The sequence below is a fragment of the Sinocyclocheilus anshuiensis genome, unplaced genomic scaffold (genome assembly GCF_001515605.1).
Source record: "Sinocyclocheilus anshuiensis isolate Anshui unplaced genomic scaffold, SAMN03320099.WGS_v1.1 scaffold1161, whole genome shotgun sequence".
NCBI lineage: Eukaryota > Metazoa > Chordata > Actinopteri > Cypriniformes > Cyprinidae > Sinocyclocheilus > Sinocyclocheilus anshuiensis.
In genome coordinates this window covers 568283-578121 of record NW_015558611.1, presented here as the reverse complement: position 1 = coordinate 578121, position 9839 = coordinate 568283, and positions in this window count along the sequence as shown.

Sequence of the window (9839 nt, the reverse complement as noted above, 5' to 3'; positions counted from 1 at the left end):
CTTAATATATTATTATATCTTATATTAACCATTTGCACACACGAGCATTATCCGACTCGGCTCCTCCCGACCGTAGACGCGGGTTTACAAGCCACTTTTTCTGGCATTTGTCAGTCAATGTCATGCCCCCCCCCTTATGAACAACAACATTTTCGTAATGACAAAAGCTCCTTGTCGGTTTCTCGGTTTGACCGATTTAAGCATCCATTAACAACGCAAAACATAGGCATTTTGAGTTTCTGCTAGCAATTCCTATATAGAAAAATAACTTCCTGCCCTCCAGCTGCATTTCGTGCCACCGCAATGACGTCATGTGCAAACAACCTATACTACAGGACTCATAAGTTACGCCTTCTTTCTTTGCGTATACATTTGGGCGGTGTTATGCAAATCTTCACACAGTGACGTAGATATGTGGGGGCATGTTTGAACGAGGCGTTTTAGGAAGGCGTAGATGAGCGTTCACTTTTAGAAAGAATATCTCTTTGGGTTTGAGACTTTATTCTTTGCGACTTTATGGATCTTCTGTATGCACAAACAGCTTTTAACAGGCCAAAGACAAAGGAAAACATGAAATTGCATTGTATAACCCCTTTAAAACGCAAGAGGGTTAAATGAAAATACATCGTATCTACACATGGGTGTAAAATACGTGCTTTTAATAATATGTATTCAACATGCACGATAAGAGAGATGAATAAATAAATAAATGAATAGGCAAGCAAACTAATGCATTCATCCATGATCGTAGTTGTTAATGAACTGTGTTAAAATCGATTGGCGTAGGCTATATTTTTCTCATATTAACATAATGTAAGCAAACATTCATATGGCTGCTAGAACTGTGTGAAATTTGTACCTCTTTGCTTTAAATGCGCCAACATAGAGCTCTATTGTATGTAATGAATTATTAATTTATAGCCTGGGTTGGTTGTTTTGGCAGGAAGTGCTGGACATTAGTGAGGACTCATCATTTCAATGAGGCAGATTATTCAAGATAATATATATAAAATAATGCATGGCCTATACATAGAGAGAGAAAGAGAGAGAGAGAGAGAGAGAGAGAGAGAAAGAGAGAGATTGATTGATCTGATTGGTACATGTTGCATACGCAGTCAATGAGCTTGCTGCTTTACATTTAAATGGCTTATTAGTATTCGCTTGAGCATTGCAGCGCGCTTTCAGAGTTCCTCTGAAACCTCCACCTTCCCCAGCTCCACCTCTCTCATTCCCATTGTTCCTCACGGTCGCCTCTCTCTTCGCTTCTCTGGAGAAATTCAGTCTCTTTTGTTATAGTTTAATTTGGGTTTCTGTGCATTTGTTGATTCTTTGAGTAATCTGGTATTCAGTGTTGTTTGTTGTTAGGTTTTTCTTTTTTCTTGTTTGTTTTCAAATCAGAAACTGGTAGTGGATTTATTTATTAGCTCACTATAAATATGGTTATGGGACGTAACAATAAGCTTGAGAAAATTTTACAAAGTGTGAGTAAAACTGACTTGAAACAGCAGTTAAGTTAACTTTTCTTGAGAATTTCTAATTAAGCCACCAATAATTGTGTGGCCTTTACCTAAAATTATGCCGTTAAATGTACTCGCAGTGTCTGTTTTTTTCTTAAGTAAATCCTACTCCAATTTCTTTTCAGTTGTTGAGAGTGATTGACTGAGAGTAGTTAAAAGATGCCAACGAGGAGGAGAAAAGCTTCTTGTGGACCAGCCAGCAAACAGCGTCTTTGTGTCTTATCCTGTGTTCTGTTTTTTTTTTCTCTTTATTGTTAGTTGTTGTCCGTTATGTCAAATTGTTACTTGGTTGACGCAACTGTTATATGTTGAGTGAGTGAATAAATAGTCTTGAACAGTTACATCGTACTCATTCTTGTTTATGTTACATAATCTCTCTTTTTTTTCGAGCCATTTAATGAGAGATTGTAACATAAAATGGGGGCTCGTCTGGGATAATTGGACTGCATTGTAGGGATGAAGTAAATTAATGCTTCGGTTAGTTAGAGTAATCCAGCTGGCCATGTTTAGCGCCGGACCTTCTATCGGATTACTGTTTGTTGTTTTGGGTTTTTTGTTTTACTTTATTATTTTTGGAGGTACTCCGGGAAAGAGATTTATCTCTTAACTGGTAACCCTCTGAAGACTAGGAAGGTTGTAGCTAGTGTTGTGGGTAGGAAGTTAGGTCCGAGGTGTGCTTGCTTGATTCTTATGTAAATGCAGCAGTAAGTAATGGCAACGTTTGATTTGAACGACTTTATTAAGCAACCAAGTCTTGAAAAATTGGACAACTGTCGAAAGGATGATTTGTTCGTTATTGCTCAGCATTATGAAATATTTGTTTCTAGAGCAGAGGTCCCCAACCACTGGGTCGTGACCCACTACCGGGCCGTGGAAGAATTACTACCGGGTCGCAAGAACATTCTGGGAAAAATGTGTATAGCTAGATATGACACTCTGTTATGTTAATGATTGTTCTAATTATTCTGTATTTTCATTGTAAATACTATATAATAGCCTAATATATATATATATTGTATATTAGGCTATATATCCCTCCCATCCAGCCGGTCCTCAATAATATTTTCCAAACATAACCGGTCCGTGGTGTAAAAAAGGTTGGAGACCCCTGTTCTAGGGCATTACTTAAAAAGGATGTAAAGGCTTGTTTGCTGGCTGGTCTTATTGAAAAAGGGGTGTTACCTGATGCTGAAGTAATAGAGCAGGGGGAACCATCTGTCGCTGCTATAGAGTCTCCAGTAGGTCATGTTACTCCGCTAGATGCTCGCGAGGTAAGGTAATCGCTGTCTATGCCAAAATTCGAGCCTTTGTCACTTTCTACTGATATATCACCTACGTCAGGTAGAAGCTCGCGTAAAGGTGCGGTTAGCTCGACTGCAGTTTGAGGCCCAGCATAAAGCTCAAGCACGAAGAGATTAGTTGCAACATCAATTGGAAAAATATCGTATCGAGGCAGATACTAGAATTCGGTTACAACAGTTGGAATTACAGGTAAAACAAGAAGAGACCGGGTTAGAAAATAGGTCGTATGTAGATTCTAATATTGGGAATGTGAACTCCGTTGCTGTTTCTACTGATTCAGTAATAATCCTGTGTCTGCGTCGACGTCTGTATCAGGTGATTCTCCATCGGCAGTTCCATTTAATGTGGCAAAGAATATCGCCTTAGTGCCGCCTTTTCGAGAGAAAGAGGTTGAAGCATACTTTCAGGCTTTTGAGAGTATAGCTATGGCTTTAAAATGGCCAAGCGAGGGGCTTCCGGTTATGGCGACGTGCTGACGAGATGCACGAGTTGGTTCCGCTGTCATTTGTATTAAGTTTTCTTGAATTTTACCCCGGTTTCATTTAAATTTCGTCCACGATTTGTTTTCAAAGTAAAGGTTGTCTGTGATGTCGTCTAAACCAACAAAGCAGAAGCCGAAGAAAGCAACCGATATTGCGTCGGATTCCGAGGGCCTGGAAGAAGGGTCGCGTGTTGCACATGGCGAAGAAAACTCGTCACCGAGTTATGGAGATCAAGCTAGCGGCTTTCACGCTGACACAAGTGATATTCTCCAAGCAATACATTCAGTGAGAGTTGACATGACTTCTCAATTTGAAACCGTCCTTTTAGCTGTACAAGATGTTAAAAATCAAGTTGCGGAGTGTTTCGGAAGATTGACGCAGACGGAGGAACGCATTTCACAGACCGAAGATTCGATTACTACACTTCAATCAACGACCAGTGCTCTCGATAAGAAAGTTGCAGCACTTACCTGGAAAATAGATGACCTTGAGAATCGCAGTCGACGCTCCAACCTGAGACTCGTAGGTTTACCAGAAAAATCAGAGGGCAGTGACGTGTGTGCATTCTTAGAAAGCTGGTTACCTGAGGCGCTAGACATGGAGCCACTACGAAAACCCCTGGCCATAGAGAGGGCACACAGGATTGGAAGTATGCGAAGATCTGATACGGACAGGAATTCAACGCCGAGAGTGATGATCGCGAAGTTCTTGGATTACAGAGACAAGGAGCGTGTAATGAATGCGGCCAGAGTGAAGAAGGACGTGCTGTTCCAAAATCACCAAGTCATGTTTTTCCCAGACCTTTCTGCTGAAGTAAACAAGCAACGGAGACAATTTGACGAAGTCAAGAGGAAGCTGCGAGCTAAGGGCCTACAGTATGGATTCATCTTTCCAGCGCGCCTTCGGGTGACGGTCAATGGCCAATCTCGCGTCTTTCAAACTTCATCCGAAGTTGACGCCTTTCTAACGAATATGTAATTTTGAGACATTATATTAACGATTTGTTTACACTCAGGAATATGTGAACAACGGGACGATTATTAATAGGACATACTCCTTATAATGGGACAAAAGTCATTTCAGCGGAGCACAGGTGGGATGCAATTCATTGTATAATTTAGATGGGGGAAGTTAGAAGTAAAGTAGTGTGTAGATTTGCTGGTGGTTCTCGGCAATTCACAGTTGTAGTGTTTAAATGTTTCTATTGGTTAGTGTTTCTAATTATGTTGTTTTCTAGTTTTACTTTTTATTGTCACAAGGTACAGGTGATTTTCTGTTTTAAAACTAAGGAGAGTATTGTATTATCTAGTACTATAGGATATGGCAGGGATTATTGGGGTTAAGTTTATTTCTTGGAACTGTAGGGGGCTGCATACTTTTACTAAAATTAAACAAGTAATGACTAGGATAAAGCAGCTACAGTCTAAAATTGTTTTTCTCCAGGAAACACATTTAATGTCTAAAGACATATGTAGAATACGTAATAGATGGCCTGGTCAAGTGTTTTCAGCTTCATTTAGTTCTCAAGCACGAGGGGTTATTACAATGATCCATAAATCAATTCCATTTCAAGTAGCTAAGACAATACAAGATCCATCAGGTATATATTTAATTGTTCAAGAGACTTTATTATCTAAATCACTGATTCTTGTCAACGTTTATGGCCCCAACGAGGACATCCCCAAATTCTATAATAACCTCTTTCTGACTTTATCCAGCCTTTCTGGGTTTTATGTAATTGGTGGGGATTTCAATTGTACACTGGACCCAACTATAGATCGTTCTTCTGGCATTGATCTGTCGCATAGACAGACCAGAAAGACCCTTCATTATTTTATAAAGGACTTAAACCTATTAGAAATATAGAGACAGCTACATCCTAAGGATATTCAGTACTCTTGCTTTTCTAGAACACACCAGTCTTATTCCAGAATTGATTATTTTCTGATTTCAGCAACAATTATGTCATATATCACTGATTGCCTTTAAGATACAATAGTAATTACAGATCAAGCCCCTATATTATTTACTTATAATGACCCTGGGTTATCAAGTGGTCCTCCAGTATGGAGATTTCACCCTAAATGGCTCCTAGATGAAAAATGTTGTGAAAATATCACTCAACAGATAGAAATGTATTTTGATATTAACACAACACAACACAAACCTCAGCCTGTATCAGATGGGAAGCTTTTAAAGTTTTCATCAGAGGTGTTCTTATAAGCGTCACAAGCAGTAAATCAAAAGGCTACAAAAAAGAATTGACTGCACTCAATACAAAAATGTAACTTCTTGAAAAAAACTTATCAGATAAAGATGAGTTAACCATTCACCAAGAATTGTTAACTCTTAGAACTAAATACAACGAATTATCTGCCAAAAAAGCAGCTGCCAGCCTTATGATGTTAAGGCAACATTATTATGATCAAGGTGAAAAAGCGGGGAAATTGTTAGCTTGGAAAATTAAACAAAATCAATCTGAAATAACAATAAATTCTATTGAAGATAATAAGGGGAATATAACAAGTGACCCAGCTAAAATAAACAATACTTTTAAATGCTTTTTCGAGACTTTATACACCTCTGAATATTTAAACAATGGTGCACAAACAACCTTTCTGGATAGTCTATCCATACCTAGTCTTTCTGAAGAGGCAAAATTGTCCCTGGACATAGATATAACAGAAGAAGAAATTATAGAGGCTATTGATAGTTTAACAGCGGGACGAACACCGGGACCAGACGGTCTTAACGTAGAATTTTACAAGAAATTTAAAAGAAATCTTGTCCCACCAATTTTAGAAATGTTAAAAGAATCCTTTGGAAATGGTGTGCTCCCAGACTCTTTAAGAAACGCTTTAATTACGCTACTTCCTAAGCCTAATAAAATAAATACTAAATGCGAATAATTTCGGCCAATTTCATTACTTAACATGGATGTTAAGATATTGAGTAAAATTCTGGCAAGGAGGTTGGAGGCACTTCTACCCAATTTAATACATCGAGATCAAAATGGATTTATTAAAGGCAGGCAAGGTCTCCATAATGTTAGAACTTTGCTTAACATTTTATATCTTAAAAAGGGAGCTTCTGATATGGCCATTTTATCCCTGGATGCTGAAAAGGCCTTCGACAGGGTGGAATGGCCCTATCTATTTGAGGTCCTGAAAAGATTTGGGTTTGGAGAAATTTTTCGTAAATGGATTAAGATACTTTACACGCATCCTATGGCTGAAGTACTTACTAATAATATTGTCTCCAGGGCATGCCCCTTATCACCTCTTCTTTTTGTCTTAGCAATCGAGCCTCTTGCCATAGTAATAAGGTCTCACTGTAACATACTAGGCATCAGATTAAACACCACAGATATATGTATTTCTTTGTATGCAGATGATGTTATTTTATACCTAACCAGTTTGGCCCACTCTATTCCTTCCCTTATACAACTTCTTTCAATATTTGTGTCACGAATCCTGTCCATGGACTTCCGTTCATTCACCACCAGAGGTCACCCTTTCCATTACATTGACTCTCGCACAACACAAACTGTTGCATAGCACCCCGGACTACATATCCCATCATTCATTGCACTGATTACACACTGCACTGATTGCACTGATTGCACACAGCTGTTTCATATCACTCACTCACTATATAACACCCACTCAAACAACCATTCTCCGCTGAGTATTGTTTAGCCTGTACCCCGTTCCGAGTCTCTGAGTTTCCTTGTTTTGCCTTGCCTTGCCTGTTCTCTCGGTTTCTGATCTTTGCCTGTTTTCCTGGATTTTTCCCTCTCGTCTCGCCCCTGTGATTCTGTCTGCCGATCGTTGACCTACGCTAGCCCTAGGACTATTCTTGTGTTTTGCCTGCCATATACCTGTTTGCCATCGATCGACCCTGCCAGTGTATGACCACTGCTCTTGTGAAATAAAGCTTGCACATGGATCCGCACGCCTCTCGTCTTATAAATGCAATAAAAATGATCATATTACCTAAAATACTATACTTCTTTCAAAATATTCCTCTGTGCCCTCCACCCTCCTTTTTTACGTCACTTCGGAAACTATTCACTGATTTTATCTGGAATAATAAATGAGCTCGAGTTCGTCTGCCACTATTATACTTACCATACAATAGGGGTGGTCTCCAATTTCCTAATTTACAGTGGTATTATTGGGCAGCGCAATTGAGATCTACTTTATACTATTTTTCTCCTGAACCCCGCCCATCTTGGTTCGACATTGAATCTTTCTTTATAAAGTCAAAACTACCCTTTAATCTTTATCTTTATTCGACAGATTTCAAAATTCTCAGAAAAGGCAAAGATATTGTATCTCTTAATCCTTTTCTCATTAATACAATTAAAGCCTGGTGTGATGTGCATAATTATTTAGGTCAGACAAATACTTTATCATGTTTTACCCCAATATGGGGAAATGAGAGCTTTAAACCAGCTAGATCAGACTCTGGATTTAAGCTATGGTATGATAAAGGACTGCAAAAAAATTAGGATTTTTATATAGGAAACGACTTAATGTCCTTTGCAGATATTCTGGCACAATTTGATATTCCCAAAAAACATTTCTTTAAATTTCTTTAATTTAGGAGCTATGTTTCTTCTCACCAAGGTACAAAGCTTACAAAACCCATTAAGACTCCTCTTGAAATTTTACTATCAAAGTCACCCCAATCTAAAGGCTTAATATCGATGTTTTATAAATTATTTAAGTCATACTCTAAAGAGTCTTCAGAATCCAAACCGATCTCTTGGAGAGAAGATTTAAAAATGAACATTTCCTTAGATATATGGGAAAAAATATGTATAAAGGCTCAAGCGCAAACTATTAACAGTAATCTTAAATTAATACAGTACAACTGGATAATGAGAATGTATTTTACTCCAGTTAGGTTAAACAAAATTTGTCAGAATACTCCAGACACATGCATTAAATGCACATCTGATAAAGGCACACTCTTGCACTGCATGTGGGGTTGTCCTAAGGTGCAGGAGTTTTGGAAAGAGGTAGTTTTACTAATTTTTCAGATGGTATCTGTTAATCTTCCAATGAATCCAGAAATTTTGGGAATTTTTCCTGATAATATTGTACACTCTAGTAGCACTCGTAAACTTATTGACATATGTATACTTCAAGCAAAGCGTCTAATAGCTATGTATTGGAAAAAAGTGGAAAGGCCATATGTTGTACAGTGGATCAATAATATGTCTTTTTGTTTGTCAATGGAAAAGATTACATATATTTTAAAAGGTAAATTGTCCTTATTTAAGAATATTTGGAAACCCTTTATATCCTTTATCTCAAACTCAGATTTTAGTAATATAATGAGTGAGGTTGAAAGAGATAAAATATCTTGATTCTCAACGTATTTCCACCCTCATTTTATTACTACCAAATCATTAGTCACTTGACCATTTACTGTTTTTCCTAAATTACCCCTTTGTATATGATTTGCTTCTTGTATGACTATTTTCAACTCTTCTTAGTCTGTATCTATCTGAACTGACCTGTGCCCTTTTTTTTATATATATTTTTTGTAATTTATTTTTTTTATTTATTTTTTAAATAAAAAAATCATTTTATTTATTACATTTTTTTGTTAGTTGTTTTTCCTTTATTGTCGTTTAATTTATTGTTATTCTGTAAAAGAGATCTAACTATTTTATTGTATCATATTGTTGTAATATACTGGCATAATTTGTTACATCTCAATAAATAAATTGTTCAAAAAAAAAAAAAAATGGCCAAGCGAGTCCTGGTCTTTGATGCTGCAGTGAGAAATGAGAAAGCCATGAAAATGCAGAGAGCTGAAACAAAATCGTCCAATACGTCGCTAAACAATTAGTACAATACACAATCAACGTGCAATGTACAGCACAGAAGATGTGCATTTCTTTTTTCTTTTGTTTTTAAATTAAGAAATATTTTCCTTATTAAAGTATTAAAATATTTATTTTATGTAAAAAAGATTAAACATGTATTTTAAACAAGAGTAAAAAGGTATGAATATGCAGTATTTATGTACTAATATGTGCCTTTAATGTATTAAATATAATTTAGGGATAAATACAAAGGTACAAGGTGTATCTTTTTAAAGGGTACCGCCCCAGTGACTTCATTTGTACCTTTTTTCTGAGAGTGTATATATGTATACATTTTGCAGTAGGTGTAGTTAGAGACATCAGGGTCATGCTAACCTTGAAATCTTGAGTTTGACTAACACTTTAGTGCCCCCTGCTGGTGCAACAGCCTCCAGTTTACATGCTCAATTATGTCTGAAAGATGATGTCCTGCCTTCACTTCTGTCCAGCTCCATTATTTATGAAAAATATAACATGTTGTTTAAACACTGTATGGGAAAGCTCAAAGAAACAGCATTTTGCTGAAATAGAAAGTTTTTGTAAGATTATAAATGCCATTTACTGTCACTTTTCATCAATTTAATGCATCCTTGCTGAATAAAAGTATCAATTTCTTTAAAAAAAATAAATAATAATAATAATATACAAAAAAATAAA